Below are 23149 nucleotides of genomic sequence, written 5' to 3'. Positions count from 1 at the left end.
CTGGCTTCCTGGCTTCGGATAGGTGCAGCCTCGGCCTTTGTGGCCATCTGGAGAGTGAACCATCGGATGGAAGACTACTCTCTCTTTCTGGCTCTCCTCTCTCTGTGTAACTCTGACTTTCGAATAAACAAATAAATCTTTAAAAAAAAACCTATAACTATGAGACCATTATCATATGTAAAATTTTAGTCGCTCTGTTGTATAAAAGCATCTAGTCTTCAAATCTCCCTAGTTGTCCCCTTGTAGCACTTGCTACTTGATCTGAGATGGGGTTACAAGAGGACGAGAGGAAGCAGGGACCAGGAAGTCCGGCCAGTGCCAATCCACTTTTTTTTTTTTTTCCAGAAAGCTACCATTTTTATTGGTTTCATGGAGTATCACATATTTTTAAAACTATAACTAACATAAAGTTACTATTATATGCTGGAAGTTCAATTAATCATTTCTTACAGATTGAGTCACATAACATTATGAAGTTGGTACTAATTTTATGCTATCATAAGAATATAAAGGGGGCTAGTGTTGTGGGCTAGCAGGTTAAGCCTTTGCCTTGATACTGGCATCCCATATGGACACTGGTTCGAGACACAGCTACTGCACTTCTGATCCAGCTCCCTGTTGATGCACCTGAGAAAGCAGGGAAGAAGATGGACAAGTGCTTGTGTCCCTGCACCTACACGGAAGACCTGAAAGAAATTCAGGGCTCCTGGCTTCGGCCTGGCCCAGCCCTGGCAGTTGTGGTCATTTTGAGAGTGACCCAGTGGCCAATCCACTTTCAAACACGGGCTCACAGGTGGCAAGTGAAGATTTGTGAGTGGGCAAGTTGGAAGATCAAGCCAGGCCATGTAGCTAGTGAGGGATGAGCAGCAGAAGTGGGGAGAATGATTGAATGGATGGAACTTCAAGAATTTGGAGATGACTGAGAGAGACTCTTTCTTTCTTTCTTTCTTTCTTTCTTTCTTTCTTTCTTTCTTTCTTTCTTTCTTTTGACAGGCAGAGTGGACAGTGAGAGAGAGAGACAGAGAGAAAGGTCTTCCTTTTCCATTGGTTCACCTTCCAATGGCCGCCGCGGCCGGCGCGCTGCACCCAGCGCACCGCGCTGATCCGATGGCAGGAGCCAGGTACTTCTCCTGGTCTCCCATGGGGTGCAGGGCCCAAGACTTGGGCCATCCTCCACTGCACTCCCTGGCCACAGCAGAGAGCTGGCCTGGAAGAGGGGCAACCGGGACAGAATCCGGCACCCCGACCGGGACTAGAACCCGGTGTGCCGGCGCCGCAAGGTGGGGGATTAGCCTAGTGAGCTGCGGCGCCGGCCGACTCTTCTTTCTTTTAAATGAATTTTATTGTGAGTATTTAAGGTATACACCGTGATGTTATGGGATTCAGATAGATTGTAAGATGGTTACTATGGTGAAGCAAATGAATGCAACCATTGTCTCACATAGTTACCCCCACACTCTTTTTTTTTTTTTTTGTGGCAAGAGCAGATGAAATCTACTTACATAGCAGAAATTCTTAATAAAGTACAATTTATTTATTTATTTTTTTATTTTTTATTTTTATTTTTTGACAGGCAGAGTGGACAGTGAGAGAGAGAGAGACAGAGAGAGAAAGGTCTTCCTTTTGCCGTTGGTTCACCCTCCAATGGCCGCCGCTGCAGCCGGCGCACCGCGCTGATCCGATGGCAGGAGCCAGGATCCAGGTGCTTTTCCTGGTCTCCCATGGGGTGCAGGGCCCAAGCACCTGGGCCATCCTCCACTGCACTCCCTGGCCATAGCAGAGAGCTGGCCTGGAAGAGGAGCAACCGGGACAGAATCCGGCGCCCCGACCGGGACTAGAACCCAGTGTGCCGGCGCCGCAAGGTGGGGGATTAGCCTATTGAGCCACGGCGCCGGCAATTTTTTTATTTTTTTATTTTTTTTATTTTTAACTTTTATTTAATGAATATAAATGTCCAAAGTACAGCTTATGGATTACAGTGGCTTCCCCCCCATAACGCCCCTCCCACCTGCAACTATCCCCTTTCCCACTCCCTCTCCCCTTCCATTCACATCAAGATTCATTTTCGATTCTCATTATATACAGAAGATCAGTTTAGCATACATTAAGTAAAGATTTCAACAGTTTTCTCCCACACAGAAACATAAAGTGAAAAATACTGTTTGAGTACTAGTTATAGCATTAAATTTCAATGTACAGCACACTAAGGACAGAGATCCTACATGAGGAGTAAGTGCACAGTGACTCCTGTTGTTGACTTAACAAATTGACACTCTTGTTTATGGCATCAGTAATCATCCGAGGCTCTTGTCATGAGCTGCCAAGGCTATGGAAGCCCCCTGAGTTCACCGACTCTGATCATATTTAGACAAGGCCATGGTCAAAGTGGAAGTTCTCTCCTCCCTTCAGAGAAAGGTACCTCCTTCTTTGATGACCCGTTCTTTCCACTGGGATCTCACTTGCAGAGATCTAATAAAGTACAATTTTATAAACTCTAGTCCTCAGGTTGTATGTTAGCCCTCTAGACCTGCTAATCTTACATCTTTTTTTTTTTTTTTAATCATGGCATGTTGTTCAATTTTCTTTTTCTTTTTTTAAGATTTATTTTATTTTATTTTATTTGAAAGACAGAGTTACAGAGAGAGGTAGAGTAGAGAGAAAGGTCTTCCATCTGCTGGCTCACTCCCCAGATGGCTGCAATGGCTGGAGTGGTGCCAATCTGAAGCCAGGAGCCATGAGCTTCTTCCATGTCTCCCACATGGGTGCAGGGGCCCAAGGACTTGGGCCATCTCCTACTGCTTTCCCAGGCCACAGCAGAGAGTTGGGTGGGAAGAGGAGCAGCCAGGACTAGAACCGGTGCCCATATGGAATGCCGGCACTTCAGGCCAGGGCTTTAACCTGCTGTGCCATAGTGCCAGCTCCACATCTGTTGTTTTGTAGCCTTTGATACATTTTCCGTTTGCTCCCCCCACCTCAACCTTCATCCACCACTGCTTTATTTTCCATCCTGAGATATTCTTAATCCAGAAAAAGATTTGCTCAGAACTCCTTTGGAAACATGAACCTGACTGTGGTAAGCTGACTAGGAGGCAGGGACACCTGCACAGATGTTAAGATCCTAAAGGAGGTCTCAAGGTCTTTGGATGAACATGAATTTCAAGGTGCATTAAAAATGTCTCCTGCCATAGATCTTTGAAGCCTATTTGGAGCATAGAATTATAATGTACTGATAGTAAAGTGTTCATGCCTACAGAGAAGATGCATTCTACATGTCCAAAAACACCTTGACCAATCATGGCCCCTTTACAGAAGGAACTCATTGATCAAAGCCAAAATCCTTTCCACCAGCAACTGCAGACAGGAGCAGTGATGGATGAAGAAGGTATTGCCAAAAGAATATGCCAGCAAAAATATGCAAAGGAGACACTGTGTATTATACTAAATTAACCCAAAGACCCAAGGAGATCTGAGAATCTCAGATAGGCATAGATTTTAATATTCTTGAAGTGTCATTTTGGAGAGCAGCTTTAGGGATGATGAAATTTAAGTTGATGATGATGTCAGGAGTTCATTCTGTTTTCCATGGCTATTAAAACAATGTCATGGCTGGTGCCATGGCTCACTAGGCTAATCCTCTGCCTGCGGCGCTGGAACTCCAGGTTCTAGTCCCGGTTGGGGCGCTGGTTCTGTCCCAGTTGCTCCTCTTCCAGTCCAGCTCTCTGCTGTGGCCTGGGAAGGCAGTGGAGGATGGCCAAAGTCCTTGGGCCCTGCACCCATGTAGGAGACCAGGAGAAGCACCTGGCTCCTGGCTTTGGATTGGTGCTGTGCGCTGGCTGTAGTGGCCATTTGGGGGGTGAACCAACAGAAGGAAGACCTTTATCTATGTCTCTCTCTCTCACTGTCTAACTCTGCCTGTCAAAAACAAAACAAAACAAAACAAAACAAAACAAAACAAAACAAAACAAAAAAACAATTTCACGACCTCTTAGGAAGATTCCCTCTTGACTCAAATTAAGACCTAAGCATTAGAACCATTAGGCTGGAATGAAACACTAGGGGTGCCTTGTCTATTTTCAGTCTTGCTGCAGAACACTGAGAAGGAGAGAGAGAGGGAGAGAGGGAGAGAGAGAGGGAAGAGAGAGAGGAAGAACACAGAATCATGGAAAAGTTTAAATGTTGTATGTGAAGGAGATTCCACCAAATGTTTTGGTTTCCTTTCTTCATTGGTTTCTTTTGTTTTTCTTTCATTCCTTCTTCCTTTGTCCCCTGTCATTGACACCTGTCAATCACAGATTTTTTTTAAGTACTTTCTGTCTTAGTAACTTCTTACTTGGTGCTTTTTGATTTTTTTAAAAGATTTATTAATTTATTTGAAAGGCAGAGACAGAGAGAGAGAGAGAAAAAGAGAGAGAGGTCTTCCATCTGCTGGTTCACTCTCCGGATGGGCGCAACAGCTGGAGCTGCACCTATCTGAAGCCAGGGGCCAGGATTTTCTTCTGGGTCTCCCACGCAGGTGTAGCGGCCCAAGGACTTGGGCCATCTTCTACTGCTTTCCCAGGCCATAGCAGAGAGCTTGGTGGGAAGTGGAGCAGCCAGGACTTGAACTAGTGTCCATTAGGGATGCCAGCACTGCAGGCAGCGGCTTTACTCGCTATGCAACAGTGCCAGCCCCAGTCATATGGGTATTAATAAGGACAAGTTCAAAATCAGAGATTTTCTAACCTAGCTCTTTTTACTTTTCCTAATTCCTCTTTTAAGACATTTATTTTCTCTTGTATTCTCTAGAATCAATTTTTAGAGCAATAATCTTTCTGAAGGGACATCTAAGAAATCTGTCAATTCTGTTCTTTGAGCATGGTGAGAAAAGACATGGAAGTTAAATGCAATATTTATGGCATGCTAGATTATGTGAATTGTGCTTCCTTTATATACAATGAAAAATTTGGCTATAATTTAAAAAAGTGTTCTGAAAGTCCATAATTTCTGACATGATAGTAATAAGCATCAGGAAACAATCTAAGGGAAAGAGAAATAGATAAGCAGAGTTCCAAAGTTGCCTTGAGTGTTCTTGGTCCTAGGCAATTGGACTTCACTTTTGGCTTCCATGAGGGGGAAAGGGGATGGAAGTCTAGGCTTGGTGTCTCTCAAGGTGGAAAGTCTACCAGGAAGCCCTCCCTTCCTTGAGCCAGGACCTAAAATGATTCACCATTGGAAGAGGAAGACTGAGAAGCCAACCTAGCCCCAAGTTCAAATTCCAGGGAGAGTTGTGCTGATGCTGAAGAAGGCAGAGGAAAAAAGGCAGGAGAAATGCCCATTCTTAGGAGGTTTTGGACATTGATCACCCTATCAGAAATCTGCCTGTATGACTGATATTATCTATGTGGTCCAAGGAACCTGCTTGAAATTGATCTAAAAGGATAGTGCTTCTGCGGCCCAGGAAATAACACATAAAAATGCTTTCTGGATGAAGATAACTTTTATCCAAGGCTTCAAAGAACCCTCCATAAACAGAGTGGTAAGCAGCACACGGTAGAACACAAGAGTAAAAAAGGAATCTCCACAAGATGATTGGAAAAGTTATATGTGAATTATTAGACACAATATTATAGATATGGGAATTATCAGACACAAGTTATAAGGAACTATGGATCAACATATAAAACATATATGTGGATCAACATATAAAAGCATGAAATTGTCTATAAGAAATGAAAATTTTAAAAACTGATGTATCAGATTGAAAAGGACTATTTCTAGAATTAAAAACCACAACAACTAGAAATGAAATGGAATGGATAGGGGATTTGTGAGTCAGAGAATAGATGAAAAGAAGTTATCTAAAACATAACACAGTGGAACAAACATATGGAAACGTTAGAAGAGAACTAAAGAAATGTGAATGTTGTAGTTCCAGAATAGGCAGGGAGAGAGGGAGGCAGAGACAACATCTGGAGAGAAAAGTCCAATTAAGGACATCAGCCTGATATTCAAAATTCCCAAAGCCTTCTGCAGGATGAGTCACCTAATTAAACCACACCTTGATTCATCAGAGGAAATCTGCAAAGAACTAAGGACAACTACAGAATTTGAAATGCATCAAAAGAAAAAAAAAAGACAAATTACCTTTAAATGAGCAATAATAAAACTAACATTAGATTTTCCAATAGGCAGAATGGAAGCCAAAAGAAAAATAACTGCTTACCTAGAATTTTATACAACACCAGAACACATTCAAGAACAGGAGGTATGGGTAGGTGTTGTAGCACAAGGGTTTAAACCAGCACCTGGAATGCCCCTGCATTCCATACTGAAGTGGCTGGGATTGAGCCCCACCTCTGCTTCTGATCCATATTTCTGCTAATGTGCATCAGTAGATGAGAGCTCAGGGACCTGGGCCTCTGCCATCCATGTGGGAGACCTGGATGGAGCTCCTAGATCTGGGCTTTGGCTTGTCCCAGTCCTGGCTGTTGTGAGCATTTGAGGATTGAACCAGCAGATGGAAGATCTCTGTCTCTCCATCTCTCTGTGTCACTCTGCCTTTCAAATAAATCATAAAAAAGGACAAAGGTAATGATAGTTTCAAAAAGGATAAAGAGTAATATTTTCAAACAAAAATATTAAGTTCAATTCCAGAAGATCTGTTCTAAATACTGGTTTTAGAAAGAAGGAAAAATGACTTCTACTGGAAAGTAGAATATTCAAGAAGGAATGGAGGGCAAAAATAAACAAAATAAAAAGAATCTACATAGTGAACTGGTTTAACAAATACAAAACCTATTCTCTGAAAAGTCTGACAAAATTGCTGATCTGATGGACAACCAAGAAGTGAAGGTGCAGATAAACAGCATTTGGAAGTAAAAGAAGGGGATTATAATTACAATTGCTACCTGGGGCATAGAGGTTAAAAGCCACTGCCTGCAGTGCCAGCATCCCTTATGGGTGCAGGGTTGAGTTCTGGCTGCTCCACTTCCCATCCAGCTCTCTGCTATGGCCTGGGAAAGCAGTAGAAGATGGCCCAAGTCCTTGGGCCCCTGCACCCAGGTGGGAGACCCAGAAGAAGCTCCTGACTCCTGGCTTCATAACGGCACAGCTCTGGCTGTTGCGGCCAATTGGATAGTGAACCGGTGGATGGAAGACCTCTCTCTCTGTGTAACTCTGACTTTAGAATAAATAAATAAACCTTTAAAAGAATTACAGTTGCTATAGGGTTAAAAAGATAAAACCATTAGCAACTCTAATTCAAGAAATTGGAAATCTAGACTTCTTAGGGAATCCATAGCATTCCACTTCTATTCAAAAAAGAAATAGATAACTTTCATTAAGCACACTGCTTTTAGCTAATAGTCAAACTGATAGTTAACAATCTTCCAATTAAGAAACCATCAGGGAGATGGGCATTTAGCCTGGAGGGCAAGCTGTCAGTTAGCATGCCTGCCTTCCGAGTCAGCCGAATGGGTTTTGACTTCCGATTGTGGCATTTGATCCAGCTTCCTGCTATTGCAAACCCTCCTCTACATGATTCCAGAATATTTTGTATCATAATTAACTTAATTAAATTTTTTCACTAATGCTTTGAAGCCCCAACCCTTTTAAAAATTTATTTATTTGAGAGACAGAGTTATGGACAGAGAGAGGGAGAGACAGTGAGAGAAAGGTCTTCCACTTGCTTGTTCACTCCCCAAATGGCAACAATAGCTGGAGCTGCACCGATCCGAAGGCAGGAGCCAGGAGCTCCTTTCAGGTCTCTCACATGGGTGCAGGGGCCCAAGGACTTGGGCCATCTTCTACCGCTTTCCCAAGCCATAGCAGAGAGCTAGATCAGAAGTGGAGCAGCCAGGTCTTGAACTGGCGCCCATATGGGATGCTGGTACTGGAGGCAGAGGCTTAACATGCTACACCGCCATGCTGGCCCCAGAAGTTTATTTGTATGTATTTGAGAAGAAGAGAGAGAAAGAGGAAATCCCTGTCTTTGGTTCACTCCCCAGTTTTCCACAACAACTAGGTATGGGTCAGGTCAAAGCTGGGAGCCAGGAATTCCATCTGTATCTCCCACAAGCATGGCAGGAATCCAACTACTTGAGCACTTGCTGCTGCCTCCCAGGGTCTGCATTGTTGGAAAAGTGGATTCAGGAGCCAGAGCCTGGATTTGAACCGAGACACTCGGGTATGCAACACGTGTGTCTTAACTGCAAGGCTAAGCCCCTGCTCCAAGGTGGTCAGTATTACCTTCCTGGTTATTCCTGAGGTCTGAGATATTTCTGCCCTCTGAGATCTGAAAGCACCATGGGTCAAAGGCTGCAGGGAGGGATGAAAGCGAGCTGGGTAGGGTAAGTGTTGGCATTGGTCGAGGAAGTGTTGATGAGGGGACCCTTAGGAATTGGGTCATGGTCTAAAGTGCCATTGCTCTGGGTTGGGGAGGCAGCTGGCCGTCCATTGCTCAGACAGTAAAGGCAGGAAAGAGCCTCAGCAGCTTGGAAGGAACAAACACATATGGCTCAATAAGTTAATTACTGAACAAGATGAGTTGCATAATCTATCAGGCAGCCAAGAGAAAAGCTTTATTCCTAAGAACAATAGGTAAGACTGTTCCCAACAGTGCTGAGAAGGTGCGAAGATTTTGGAGAATTACAGCGGTTACTTGGGAATCAATCAAATGTTTATGCCCCACACATAAGCTTCTCCGCAGTGGCTTTGGAGATAGAATTCATTTGTCCAAGAAAAAGTATTTAATTCTGCTGTGCTGCAGTCTATAAAATATTTACATTGCTATTCTACATATACACAATTGCTTACATGCACACGCATTCTTCTCTGATGCACTTCAAATAAGATTTGGACTCCTGACAGTGCCATCCAAGTCAACACTCAGGGCAATGAATCACGGAATCCCTGCAGCTCACAGAACCCCTGAGACATCAGTTCATCTAGTCCGTTGTCTCCAGGCAGGGAGAACCCAAACCAGCCCAATCAGAGTGGTCTGTCTCCAAGGATGCGAGATCCAGGAAGGCAGAACGGGCAATCTTTCTCAATTTCCACGTGTCCCCCTCAAAATCAGAAAACTGTGAAGAATCCACTTTCCTGCTCTTGTAATTTATGTGGTTGTTAAAATGCGATATTCCAAGAGAAAATCCCCATGTCACCCACACTGGACTCTGAGTTCTACATGTGTGAAAATGAGGTGGGGCCATTGCCCCGGCTCAATAGGCTAATCCTCCACCTGCGGCGCCAGCACCCCCGGTTCTAGTCCCATTTGGGGCGCTGCATTCTGTCCTGGTTGCTCCTCTTCCAGGCCAGCTCTCTGCTGTGGCCCGGGAGTGCAGTGGAGGGTGGCCCAAGTCGTTGGGCCCTGCACCCGCATGGGAGACCAGGAAAAACACCTGACTCCTGGCTTCGGATCAGCAAGGTGCGCCGGCTGCAGCGTGCCACTGGAGCGGCCATTGGAGGGTGAACCAACGGCAAAGGAAGACCTTTCTCTCTGTCTCTCTCTCTCACTGTCCACTCTGCCTGTCAAAAAAGAAAGGAAGGAAGGAAGGAAGGAAGGAAGGAAGGAAGGAAGGAAGGAAGGAAGGAAGGAAGGAAGAAAGAAAGAAAGAAAGAAAGAAAGAAAGAAAGAAAGAAAGAGGAAAGGAAAGGAAAGGAAAGGAAAGGAAAGGAAAGGAAAGGAAAGGAAAGGAAAGGAAAGGAAAGGAAAGGAAAGGAAAGGAAAGGATGTGGAGCAACTCAAAGCTGTGTGCTGCAAAGGGGTAAAAACATTGAATGAGGGAGAAGTCAGGGTGTGTGGTCGCTGCCTGGCTCCACCACTGTCTGTGTGAATCTGGGTGAGCGAAGGACTTGTCAATCTTAACAAATGCCTGCAGCATTTGAGGGCGATAAATGCTTGTTTCCCTTACATCCAGGGGTTTATCCGAAGATTAAACCGTTATACATAGGGGTTTTTGAAAAGTACAAAATGTGGCGCATCAGTCAAGCCTTAACAGCTCATTCCCATGTGTTGGGTGGTGACTGCCGTCAGGAGCTTGCCTTATTTTACTTCATCACTGGAAACTGACTACAAATTGGCTCTTACTTTTCCATCTGGTATCCTATGGGTAATGCTTCCCTGCTCAAGGATGGATTCCTGAATGTGAAGGGTTTCACAGTTCCTCCCTCCATCTCCCATCTCCCTCCCACCTGGTTCTGTCATTTCACTGCTCATTAGCAGCTCCACTTGAGTGCACTTGCACAGAACACTGACCTGCTCCCTGCCCCCTGGAAGATCTGGCGATCTCCGTGTCTGCAACATTGCTCCCCTTTGCCTTTGCTCCCTTGTGAACTGTCTGCCCTTCTCTGCCCCTCTGCAGGTCCTCGGAAGATCCTGACTCCTGCAAAGCTGCCCCTGCAGGGCCATCCTGGGGCAACACCTGCCCTTCCCTGTCCCCATTGTCTACTGGGACAGGATAGAGTGCATCACTGCTCATTGCTCTGCCTTTGCTGGCCACTATTTTAGGCTCATATGGGTCCTGGTTCCTCAATAAAGACTCAAAATTTATTAAGGAAATGGGCAATGATTTTTCTTTATCTTTTCCACAATAAAAATGCAGTTGCCTTCTAAATACTAAGACATTTAAAGAGTATAAAGGAAGAAAAAATTAAGACATTAATTTTGTGAAAGAATGACCAATATTGGTTTAGAAATTATTTTTTTAAAGATTTGCTTATTTATTTGAAAGGAATTGTTACACGTGTGTGCGCCCCCCCCCCCACAGGATGGGGGGAGGAGGTAAAGAGGGGGGGAAGAAGAGAGAGAGAGAGAGAGAGTTTCCATCTGCTGGTTCATGCTCCAAATGGCCACACTGGACAGAGCTGTGCCTGGCTGAAGCCAGGAGCCCAGAACTCCATTTGGATCACCCATGTGGGTGGCAGGAGCCAAAGTACTTGGGCCGTCTTCCGCTGCTTTCTCAGCTGCATTTCACAGCAGGCTGCTGGATTGGACGTGGAACAGCTGGGACTTCAACGGGCATTCGTATGGGATAACTGTTGCAGGCAATGGCTTAACCCAGTGAACCACAATGCTGGCTCCCAGAAATTCTATGAACTGAATTCTATTTAATTTTTCTGTGATATCTCTTGCTAATCCTGTTGGATGATGAAGCATAGTATTTATTTGTCACTTAATACATTGTGTGAGTAAAACGTGTGTTGAGAAGTCAGAGAAGTAGCATTTTGCTTCTCAAAGGCTGAGATTAAAGATAACTATGATATTAATATAGGCATATTGCAACCACCCCAGTGTAGGTCAGACCTTGCTCCAAACATGCAATGATTCTATTTATTTATATTTTGCTTTTATGTCAGGAAGGATTTCTGAAGTTTAAAAATTTACCTCTGAAAACACTTGGGTCTGCTGCAACACAGAAAATATCAGGCAATAAAACCCTCAAAACTCAATGTCATTGGGTTGATGGGCTCCCAAGGGGTGTATTTTTAGCTACAAATTACAATCTTTGTTCTGGTGCTCCAGTCTATTTTGAATCTTATAGACATACATGTCTTTTTACCAACTTTTAAAAACCAGTACTGTCAATCTCATTTTCTATTTAACATCTGAGGTGCTGAAATTTTTTGGAGGAAAAAAATCACACAAATATGCAAACTACATTTCTTCAAATCTCAGGTTTCTGATCTGAATTATGCCTTCAACATTTTCTTGTGATCCTCCTGTGTGTGCCCTTTGCTGCCCTTCATTCTCCCCAGCATGACTTCTGATGGAGAGAGAACCTTTCTCAGAATCACACATTTGGTTGCTACAGTGAGAGGCAATCAACATCAGCAAGAATGAAGTGGGCTTTTCTTCCAGGGGTCCTTTCCAAGGGTCCTATCATTGCCCGACTGGGACAATCACAATAATCCTGTCCTCCAGGATCAGACATAGCAACAATGAAGGGGTTCTCCAGTCCGCTGTAGGGAAGGGCAGGATAGAGGTGGGACCATGAAAGGAGGGCAGAGGAGTGGACCACAAATAATAGGGATGACCAGGGAAGAAAACGCTACTGAGCTTCCACCTGGGGTTGTCTGAGTGGGTGGGAAGGTCATCTAATGGACAACAGTCAAGAAGTACATAGTGCTAGACATTGGACTTTGATTAACATGAGATTGAGTATGAGTAGGAAGAGTAGGTCTTCATGGTAATAGACTACATGCCTTCTACATGATGCAGGGCAAGATGGCAAGCTTTCGTGTTCCTAATCCCCTTTCTCTGCTGTTCTTCCTAGGGACTATCTCACCTTTCGTGGTCCCCTTTCATTTGAACATCTGCAGATAACATCCACCTCACTGAGAAACTAGAAGCCATCTGTGAACTCTCCCTGTTTCTTGAATTCACTTTCCCATTGCAGATGCAGTAATATGTTCCCACCAGTCCTTGCTTCTTTCCATTCCATCACAGGGACAAAAGGACCGTGTTCTTCTGCAGGCTTAATTATTTAGCTTGATTTCTCTACTCATTATTCCTAGTAAACTTGCTCCATTATATATCCTCCATCTCTCTTACACCTTCAGCCTTGTTCTTCCTCATGTTCTCCCACTTATCCTCTTCAGCAGGTGGGCATGCTCCAATGTCTCCTACTCAAAAAAGAAAAATATCCCCTTGATATTATAGACCTCTTTAAATATTACCTCTGTCTCTCTCCTGCCTCTGGCCCTGAGTTTGTTCAAAGGATGCTAACTTGCCCTAACACCACTTGCTTTCCCCAGTCATTGCTTTACCTTTGTGATCTGGCGTCTGTTCCCACTGCTTCAGTGAAATCATTGTTTCCAAGCAAGACAACCAAATGACTACTTGGGAGCTGCATCTCATATTTTTCATACCTTAACTGATCACCTTCTCTCTATGCATTTTTCCTTGATCCACTTCAGCCAGAGATCTGGGAGCCATTTTTTTTTTTTTGACAGGCAGAGTGGACAGTGAGAAAGAGAGACAGAGAGAAAGGTCTTCCTTTGCCGTTGGTTCACCCTCCAATGGCCGCCACGGCAGGTGCGCTGTGGCTGGCGCACCACGCTGATCCAATGGCACGAGCCAGGTACTTATCCTGGTCTCCCATGGGGTGCAGGGCCCAAGCACTTGGGCCATCCTCCACTGCACTCCCTGGCCACAGCAGAGAGCTGGCCTGGAAGAGGGGGAACCGGGACAGAATCCGGTGCTCCGACCGGGACTAGAACACGGTGTGCAGGTGCCGCAAGGCGGAGGATTAGCCTAGTGAGCCATGGCGCCGGCCTGGGAGCCATTCTTAACCCTCGCTCTATCACCTGCTGTTCTAGACACAGGCACTTGCATAAATAATTTCTTCTAGTATTATCCATTACAATATTTCACAAGTCTGTGTAAATTTTTTAGTGAGAGGTTCTTTAAGGAAATTTAATGAGCAAGCTCAACTCTAACTTAACAGTGAGGAAATCTACTGAATTTCCCAACAGGAAGTTCCATGGCAAGAAGGTTTCAGCAGCTCAATGATGTCATCAGATTCTAGGTTTTCTTTCCCTCTCTCCAGTGACTTCTTTGGAATTGGCTTAATCATTTGGGTTGGTAACAGGATGGATACAGCAATGACTCATCCAGCTGTGACATCTAGGGAATGATCAGAAAATGCATTTTCTGTGGCTTTCTTCCGTCAATGAGGAAAGCTCTCCAGCAGATGTCCCCTTACTCTCTTTGGCTAGAATTAGCTCAGGGCTCAGAGCCTTGAGCAGTGGGATTTTCTCCAGGCACTTAGCTATGTAGAAGGGAGTTCTGTTAGGAAGCCTGAGAGGAAGCCAGTGGTGTCTGCTACTGTGACCAGCAGGGGGCTTCATGACCTAGCTCCTGTCAACTCCAGTCTTCTTTTATCACTCACCTTCTGGTACTCAACCCTCCAGCTCTGCTGACCTAAGTTCTGCTTCTTCTGAGCATGCTGCACACTCAACTGCACATCTAGTTCCTTAAAGGGCACTTCCACCTTTGTTCTCCATGCCCATTCTGTCCATGCACTTTTAGGGTTCACCTTACCTGTCACCTTGTTAATTCCCTTGAGACCATAGGCCACTTGTTTGGGTTCCTTGCACATCTCCATGGATCTGTGTCATTAAAGCATCCATCATGTTGCACTGTAACTTCCTGTTTGCTGCTTGGCTTCCACAACTGGAAAATGACCTTGAGGGAAGGAATTTCTGTCTTGGTCTCTGGTATTACACAATGATCAAGGCAGAGTAGTGCTCAGTAATCATGTTTTTAGTAAATTTCTAAATGTTACCCTTCTCCAAGCTCTGAGCCTTCCCAAATAGTCCTAGTAAGGTAGACCGTTCCTCCAGGTTTTCATATATTCATATAACTGTATTAATACTACATGTACTAATCAGCCTTTAGTTACTACAACCAAATCCTGGAGGTAATACACTTTATACAGAAAGAAGGTACATTTCAGCTCACAGCTTTAGAAGGTCACAGTCCAGCTGTGTCACATTGGTTCAGCCACTGGTAATGGTGTTCTTCCTGGAAGAGCCCCTGGACAGCACAGGACAGCACTGGGAAGGAGGGAGTGTGCCTGTCCTGTCCATGTCTATTTGGTCCCTTATAAAGTCAGTAGGATTCAATGGGGTGGGTGTTCCACCCTAATAACCCCATCTAGTCCAATCACCTCCCAAAGCTCTACCTCCAAGCACAATAATTGGATCAATTTCCACATCCTTAGTCCCATTAACACAACACTTTGGGGAACAAATCTTGAACACATGAACTGGGTGGGGGGAGGGTGGGAATCCAACATCCAAATGGATATCCAAACCATAGTAGGACATCGATTCTTCCTTCCAAGGTCAACTAAGAGCAATTCCTTTAGGAAAACTGCACAGGTTAAACTCTGAAAAATACTCAAGTTTCTAAACTTCTTTTGTCAGCTCAAGGTGTTCTTTTTGACAAGGTAATTTTTAAAATAAGTTTTATTTAGGTGAAAATTACATGCAATGAAATGTACCCATTTAAAATTCACCATTCTGGTGCTTCAGCTAAATTAGACAGCCATGGAACCATCACCACCATCAAGACACAGAACCTTCACAATCCCCTCAGGCCCCTTGGCGGTCAACCTCCCTATCCCTGGCACCAGTAAGCCACTGGTCTATGTTGGCTTATTTTAGAATTTCATATGAATGGAATCACATAGTTTACATTCATTTGTGAAATGCTTATCCAAATCTTTGGGCCATTTTAAATTTCATTGTTGGGGCCAGCTCCATGGCACAGTAGGTTAATCCTCCTCCTGCGGCACTGGCATCCCATTTGGGCACAGGTTCTAACCCTGGCTGCCCTTCTTCCAATCCAGCTCTTTGCTATGGCTTGGGAAAGCAGTGCAAGATGGCCCAAGTGCTTGGGCCCCTGCACCTGCATGGGAGACTGGGAAGAAGCACCTGGCTCCTGGCTTCGGATCGGCGCAGCTCTGGCCATTGTGGCCATCTGGGGAGTGAATCAGTGGAGGGAAGACCTCTCTCTCTGTCTCTCCCTCTCACTGTCTGTAACTCTACCTCTCAAATAAATAAAGAAAATCTTTAAAAAAAAAACAAATAAATTGTATTGTTTTTCTTATTACTGAATTGCAAGATTGTTTTATGTGTATGAATATGAGCCCTTTCTAACACTGTGAACATTTCCTCCCAGTGTATAGCTTGCCTCTTCATTTCCTTTTTAAAAAACAATAATTTATGTATTTAATTTCATTTTTTTTGAAAGAGAAAGAGAGAAAGACAAGGACAGAGGTACATTTTCCATCCACTTGTCCACTCCCTAAACGACCACAACAGCTAGGGATAGGCCAGGCTGAGGCCAGGAGTCCAGAACTCCAGAGGGGTGTCCCTGATGAGTGGTGGGGACCCAAGTACTGGGGCCATCATCTGCTGCCTCCTAGTGTGCCCATTAGCAAGAATCTGCATCAGAAGTGGAGTACTTGCTCCAAATCAGGCACTGCAGTGTGGGATGCATTTTAACTGCTGCATCACTCACACTCCTCTCATTTTCTGAACAGTGTCTTTTGAAGAGCAGAAATTTCAAATTTTTAGGATGTTCAATGTCTCAACTTTTTCTTTTATGGTTTGTGTTCTATGAGATACACATTTTGTTCTGTGTTATCTTCTAGAAGGCACATAGCTTTAGATTTTAGATCTAGGTCTCTGGTACATGCTGAGTACTTTTTGTGCATGGTGTGAGATAAATGTTTATGGACATCCAGTTGCAGGTCCAGTTGTCAAGATTGTTTTTTATCCATTGGATTATTTGGGCACCTTTGTGAAAAATCAACTGCCCATATATGTGTGTGTCTATTTCTGGACTCTCTAGTCTGATTTATGCATCTGTATGCCTCTCCTTGTACTGATATCACACGGTCTTGATTATGGTAGCTTTACAGTAAGAATTAAAATGGGGATGAGTAAGTCCTACAACTTAGCTCTTTTTAAAACTTCTTTCAGTTTGAGTCCTTCGTGTTTTCGTAAGTTTTTCAAAAAAGATTTATTTATATATTTATTTGAAAGGCAGAGTTACAGAGACAGAGAGAGGGAGGGGGGAGAGAGAGAAAGGGAGAGGGAGTAAGAGGGGGAAAGAGGGGAGAGAGAGATAGAGAGAGAGAGAGAGATCCATCTTTCATCTTCTGGTTCACTCCCCAAATGGCTACAATAGTCAAGTCTGGGCCAGGCTGAAGTTGGAAGCCTGGAATTCCATGTTGGAGGGTGGCAGGAGCCCAAGCACTCAGGCCATCTTCCACTGCTAGCCTAGGTGCATTAGCAGGGAGCTGGATAGGAAGTAGAGCAGCTAAGACACCAACTGGCTCTCCCATATTAGGGTTGATGGTGTCACAGCTGGCTGCCTAACCCACTGTGCCACAATGCTGGCCCCATTATGTAAGTTTTAGAATTGGCTTGATTTGAAAATTGATTCCTATAAAATAAACACTGCTGGTGTTTTGATTGAGGTGATATTGAAGTTTTAGATCAGTTTAGGTAGAATTGATATTCCAGTGATATTATCTTCCAATGCATAATTATAGTGTAACTTTCCATTTGTTTAGATCTTCTCTAATTTTTTCAGCAGTGTTCTGTGGGTTTCCATGTATAGATCTTATGGTTTTTTACCTTAATCTAACTATTTTGCTTGTTAATGGTATTGTAAATGGCCTTCAGTCCTGTAGATCTCACTTGATCTATATAATAGCTTTCTTGTATATTTTTAGGGGTTTCCACATACACAATCGTGTTATGAATAAGGACAGTTTTACGGCTTCCTTTCCAATCCTTGTGCATCTTATTTTTTGTTATTGCTTTATTGCACTGTCTAGAGCCTCTGGTGCCATGCCAAATGGAAGTGATAAGAGTGCACTTCCTTGCCATGTTCCGGATCCTGGGAGGGAAGTGTTCAGCCTTCTCACACTAGGGGCAAAGGATTCCCTGTGATGTTTGCTGTAGGGCTTTTTGTAGCTTCATTAATCACATTGAAGCAGTTTCTTCTATTCCTAGCGTGCTGAAAGGTTCGTTGTGTTTCCATGATGAATGGGGTATTGAGTTTTGTCCAACAGCTTTTCTGAATCTACTGAGAATCCCCCATGATTCTCTATTCTAATAGAGTGAATTGTATGGACTGATTTTTGCATTATCAAACCAACTGAGCCTCACAGAGTTTGAGCTACCCACGTGCAGTTTCGTGTTCAACAACAAACTCAAGGGGCCCCTGTGAGGATTTCTCATGGCTTTTGTATGCGTGGCTCCTTCCCCTCCAGTGTTTTGCCTCATGTCTTCCAGTTATCTCAGCACCACCTGACTGCCAATTCCCGGCCCAGGAGGTCTCTGGACTCTGCTCAGGCTGCTCCTCACTGCAGATCTTCTGAGAAGTACTTCCAAGCAAAAAGCCAGGGTGACCATGAGGCCCACTTCCCTCATTCCCGTCTTGAGGAAGGTCATTTTTCTAATCTGCTTCTGTGCAGGTGCTGCCTCAGGTATCCACTCCTGTCTTAGATGGCAGTGGAAAGGTTCAATACCAATTATTCTGATGTGGTTGAATGCTGACGCTACCGGTCAAGATTCTGGATGACAGGGATGGCATTTATTCTTTTCTTTGAATCTTGAGCTTCTAGCAACTCTTTTGTCTCAGTGTATGTTTATTAAATATCTGTCTATAATGGAATGGATCCTGATTTTATTTTTGAAGCTAATACTTTATTGAAGATTAATTCCATGCCAGTATTTGATTTGTGTTATAGTCTCTAAGCAGCCTATTATACAAGTAATACATTTTATACATGCAAAGTTTCATCTCCTTATTCCTGAATGAATATGTAAAGTGAGGAGGGAACCTATCTAAGATCTGAGTGATTGAATTACAATTCATCTCTGAAGTAAGAGCTTAGGATTTTAGCTCCTCCACAATAATCTCCCTTTAAGATTTTATTCATATCACTTAGGGATCCTGTTCTCAGAAATGGTATAATAGGGTTGGTGCTGTGGCATAGCAGGTTAAGCCAATGCCTGCAACAATCTTATATGGGCACCAGTTGGATTCCTGGCTGTTCTGCTTCCAATCCAGATCCCTCCTAATGTGCCTGGGAAAGAAGTGGAAGATGGCCCAAGAACTTGGGCCCCTGTACCTACATGGGAGACCTGGAAGAAGTTCTTGGTTCCTGGCTTCTCTCTGTCCTGCTCCAGCTGTTGTGGCTGTTTGGGGAGTAAACCAGTGGATTAAAGATTTCTCTCTCTCTCTCTCTCTCTCTCTCTCTCTCTCTCTCTCTCTTTCCCTCTCACTCTGTCTTTCTAATAAAATAAATACTTTTCTAAAAAGGAAGAAAAGGAAATAGCATAATAGGTACGTAAAAACAAAAATGTGCATAGGAGTGAGCATTTAGCCTAGCAGCTGAGACGCTCTGTCTCACATCAGAGTGCCTGCATTTGAGTCGCAGCTCCAGCTCCTGACTCAAGCTTTCTACTAATGCAGACCCTGGCAGGTAACAGTGATGGGTCAAGTAATTAACTTCTTGCCATCCACACAGGGCATCTGGGTTGTGTTCCTGGCTTCTGGCTCTGGCCCCATCCACCCCCGGCCATTGAAGGCAGTTGGGAAATGAACCAGTGGATGGGAACTCTTCCTGTCTGTGTCTTTCTCTCTGCCTCTCAAATAAATTTTAAAAGTACAAAATACTCACTACAAAGTATATGTATAATTTTACAAGGTCTACAGACCCCTAGAGTCCTTCCATGGATGAACCCAATCACACAAGCCAGCAAGAGGGACCCTGATTAACACAATCATCCATTCTACTCACTGTCATCTTAAATCCCTGGTAACTTCTGTGCTTTCCTTCTTAACTCCTAGTGCTTCTGTGTTACCTGTTGCAATAATACCTCAAGCCTTGTAAGCCTTGCATTCCCCTTTTGTGATACAGCTATGAGCAGGCTCAGAGGTGAGTCCACATCCCTGCCTGCATGTATCCCATGCATCTCTTGCCTTTCAACTACATAACACTTAAGAGACCGATCCCAAGAAAAATGCTATATTTAGAACTAGTTACACATATTTCCATAAAAGATCATCAGGGCTAATTCCATTATGACTCACTTCCAAGCGTATCTCAAACAACCAGGGCCTGACTGCTCAAATGCGTGATCCTTACCACTGGTGAGTCCTTGGTGCTACCAGGCAACTCTGCTCTACTCTCTCATCCACTCACTTTCCTATTCTACTTTCCAGGTTTCCACTGCAATGTTCATGCCTTTCTTCCCCATTCCATCTTTCAGTTGATGACTTTGCTTCCATTTTTATTGAGAAAATTTCTTCTTATTGCATTAGTGAATGTCCACACAAATTCCCCACAACCACTTCTACTCAACTAGCGTCTGAGCTCTCTTCCCCTCTCTTTTCTTCCTCTCCTTCTCCTCTCTCCCTCTTTTTAGAGATTAACTGTCCTTTTTCAAGGCCAATACATTTTTCTTTTGCCTTCTCAAGAACACTGCTCTAATTTTTCTTTCTCCTGCATCAACAATTTTCCCTTTCTACTGAATCATCCCCATTAGCATACAAAGATATTGTAATAGCTTTCATCTTTTCAAAGAAAGAAATCCCATCACCCTTCATCTTCCTGAAGCTACTACTCCATTCTTCAATTCCACTTGACCCTGAAATTCCAAGAGTTTTGTTAGCCAGCACCATCAGTTCTCCCCCAATCTCTTCTCAGCTCAGTTGTTGCAAATCTGATGGTTGGTCCTGAATTCCTCCTTCTATGCAGCCAATGAGCACCATTCAGCAAAGCTGTGCTTTTCTTCCTTTCTGAAACACTGTTTCCAGAGGTATCATAGACCTACACTCTCTTGGTTTGCTTGGATCACCAATCTTTCTTCCCCTGTTCCTTTCGCTGGCCCTTTCTTCTTTTACTAGCCTCTAAACATTAGACTGTCTTGAAACAATCTCTGACTGTTTCCTCTTTTCTACCATCATGTTTAAGAGCTCTAATCCAGTACCCTGGCTTTAACCACCATCTATACCAGTGCTTCTCAGCTGAGGGTGACTCTAATAATGTCTGGAGACATTTTTGGTTGTCATAATGGGAAAAGTAAGGGGCAGGTGCTACTGGCCTCACCAGGGATGCTGGTGAATACCCTACAATATCCAGGACAGCCCACTACAACAAAAAGCATCCAGCTCAATTGTCAACAGGGTTGAGGTGGAGAAACCTTGATGTACCCAGACTTCAGTTCTGAGCCCTAGGTATATATGTCCAACTTCCTATGCACATAGTTATTTGGATGCATAATAGGTATCTCAAACTTCACATGTTGAAGCTTCGATCGCCTCTGCTCCAGCTCGGGTTCTACCTGAGGCAGGACTCATGTGCTAGTGCTTTCATGCAGGGTGGAAACCTAGGGCAGTGACAGTAAGAGGAAAGGGGAGGCATACAGCAAAGGCCTGGGTGCAGATACAAGGAGATATGCTATACAACTGGCCACTTCTCCATGAGCCACACACAGACACAGCCCCATCACCAGACCACGTGATTGCTTGACCATGAGAAGAACACAGATAGTAGAGATTAATCTATGAGTGCTATTCTAGCTTCTGTCTCCCACTGCATGCGTGCCTCTCAGTCTATTGAGCCAACAAGCACCTCCTTATAGCATTGCAGCTTAAGGAATCCAGTTTCCACTCATTGTGGTGCGGTCAATCTCAGGAGGCAGAACTCTGCTGCCCACACAGAGTTGGTTTTTCCAGCAGCATAAGTGGTAGGGCAATGCAGGGCAAGTGACCACAGGGCAAGAAGAGTGGAAAGAACCTGGGGAGAGGCCTACAGTGCCCAACAACAGGCATGACTGAGACACCCAAGGTTCCAGAATTCATTCTGGCAGGAGAGAAGCTGTATTCCTCCAGCAAATAAAGCCACCATCCATCTAGTGTCTAAGGTCACAAGCCTAGGACCTGTCCTTGAAACTTCTTTTTTTTTTTTTTTTTCATATCCCGAACCCTGCCATCTCTTCAATGGAATGCAATTCTATTCCACCACTCTTCACAAGCTTACCAGTATCTCCCTAGTCAAAGCATCTTTCTTACCTGTGCTACTCAATGACCTCCAAATCCATGGTTTGTTTCTAGCATCCAGAGGCATCTCTGCAATGTGCAAGTGATGTTACCTAAATATTGGTGCAAGTCTTCCAGTATCTCCCCATCACACTCAGAATTAAACAAATCGTCTCCCTGTGGCTCAAGAGGCCCCCGCATGATCTGGCTCCTGCCTGCCTTTCTGACCCTCCTCTGGGGACATCCCTCCTTGGTCACTACACTGGCCCTCTTTTGTCTCTGAGGATGCTGCTAAGCGTGTCCTTGCTGTAGGTCCTGGACATTTGCTCTCACAGCTAGCAGACTTCTGGTCTACCGGAAGAGGCTATCTCCTCTTGAAGTGCTGGAATCAAATGTGACCTCTGCAGACAGGCCCCCCTGTTGGCAAATCTGCATTTGTTATACCCCAACCCCCCTTTTTTCTTCACCTAACATCATAGCACATGGCTTATTTGCTACTGTCTCCAATTCCCACTGGAATGTGAGCTGCACTAGGGCTGCGATGTTGTATCTGGTGCTAGAATGGTTGAGTACATAGTTGTTGAATGGATAAGTATCTTCAGACCCCTCCCAACCCAGTCCTGTTCCAAACACCTGTTTTAGGGACTTGATGACACCTCTTACACCTCCTAAAGAAACTCTGAGTTCCAGAACTTAGAATCCCATGGAGCCTGTGAATCTTTTAGCAAGGCAAATGCTGAATCTGAGCAGGTGCAAGCACATGAAGCCAGGACGATGACACTCTTAGGAGTATCTAAAGGAAGTACAGAGGTCATAGGAAAAGAGAGGCTCAGGAGCAGGGAAACTAGGGGAGCCCAGCATTGCTAGGACGTGCTCGGAAGACGTTGATTCAGTCTCGCAGGGTTATCTCCGACAGGACTTTGATAGCGGCGGCGGCGGCGGCAGCAACGAAATCCAAGGGAGTCGCCAGTAGTGCAGCACAATTTCACAGTCGTGAACGGGAGGGAGCCAGAGCGAGCTGTTACAGCAAAGCAGCAGTGCCAGAAGGGAGTTGCTGGGACTGCAGGACAGGCGAGTGGAGAGGGGGAAAGGACAGAGCTTACCCTGGGAAGGAGGAGTGTTAGAGGACCGTCTGTTCACAGGAGAGAGGCCGGGGTTTGGATCCGGAGGAGGAGAGGGAACACTTTGATTTGTCGGAAAGGAACGCCAGGGACTGAGTCTGGAGGAGGGACTTAACCAGCTCCATACCCAGGCTTGCTGCTGCGCCTGGGCAGCCCCGCAGAGGCCCCCGCCTTTCACTAGCCACAATAGAGCCGGGAGGGTGCAATCATTGGCTTTGATTAAAGAGGTGGGTGGTGTAGGCGGGAGGCAACGCAAGCCGCGGTGGCGCGAAGGGGCGGGCCCAAGGTCGCTGCGGAGCCAATCAGCGGCGACTCCGGGCTCTTGCAGCCTCCTCCGAGACTCCACCGCAGCTCAAGTGCGGGAGCTGCCGGCCGCCTGCTCGCGAGCTGCAGGCGCCAGCGCGCAGAGCCCCCCCCCCCCACTCCCCCCCGGCGGGGGGCCGCAGCCCAAGCAGCACTCGTGGGGGCGCCGCGCACG

General features: G+C 44.9%; 1 long non-coding RNA gene across 1 annotated transcript; it reads right to left on the bottom strand.

The window, feature by feature from the left end:
* Window positions 1–2140: 2140 nt before the first annotated feature.
* Window positions 2141–23018, bottom strand: LOC138843861 (uncharacterized). The gene is made up of 3 exons (XR_011378984.1): window positions 22654–23018; window positions 14021–14164; window positions 2141–12600 (listed from the first exon to the last, which is right to left on the bottom strand). It is a non-coding gene; the product is annotated as an uncharacterized lncRNA (long non-coding RNA).
* Between the last annotated feature and the right edge of the window lie 131 nt (window positions 23019–23149).

The sequence above is a fragment of the Oryctolagus cuniculus genome, chromosome 9 (assembly GCF_964237555.1).
Source record: "Oryctolagus cuniculus chromosome 9, mOryCun1.1, whole genome shotgun sequence".
In the NCBI taxonomy this organism is placed as follows: domain Eukaryota; kingdom Metazoa; phylum Chordata; class Mammalia; order Lagomorpha; family Leporidae; genus Oryctolagus; species Oryctolagus cuniculus.
This window is presented reverse-complemented; position numbering and strand designations above follow the sequence as displayed.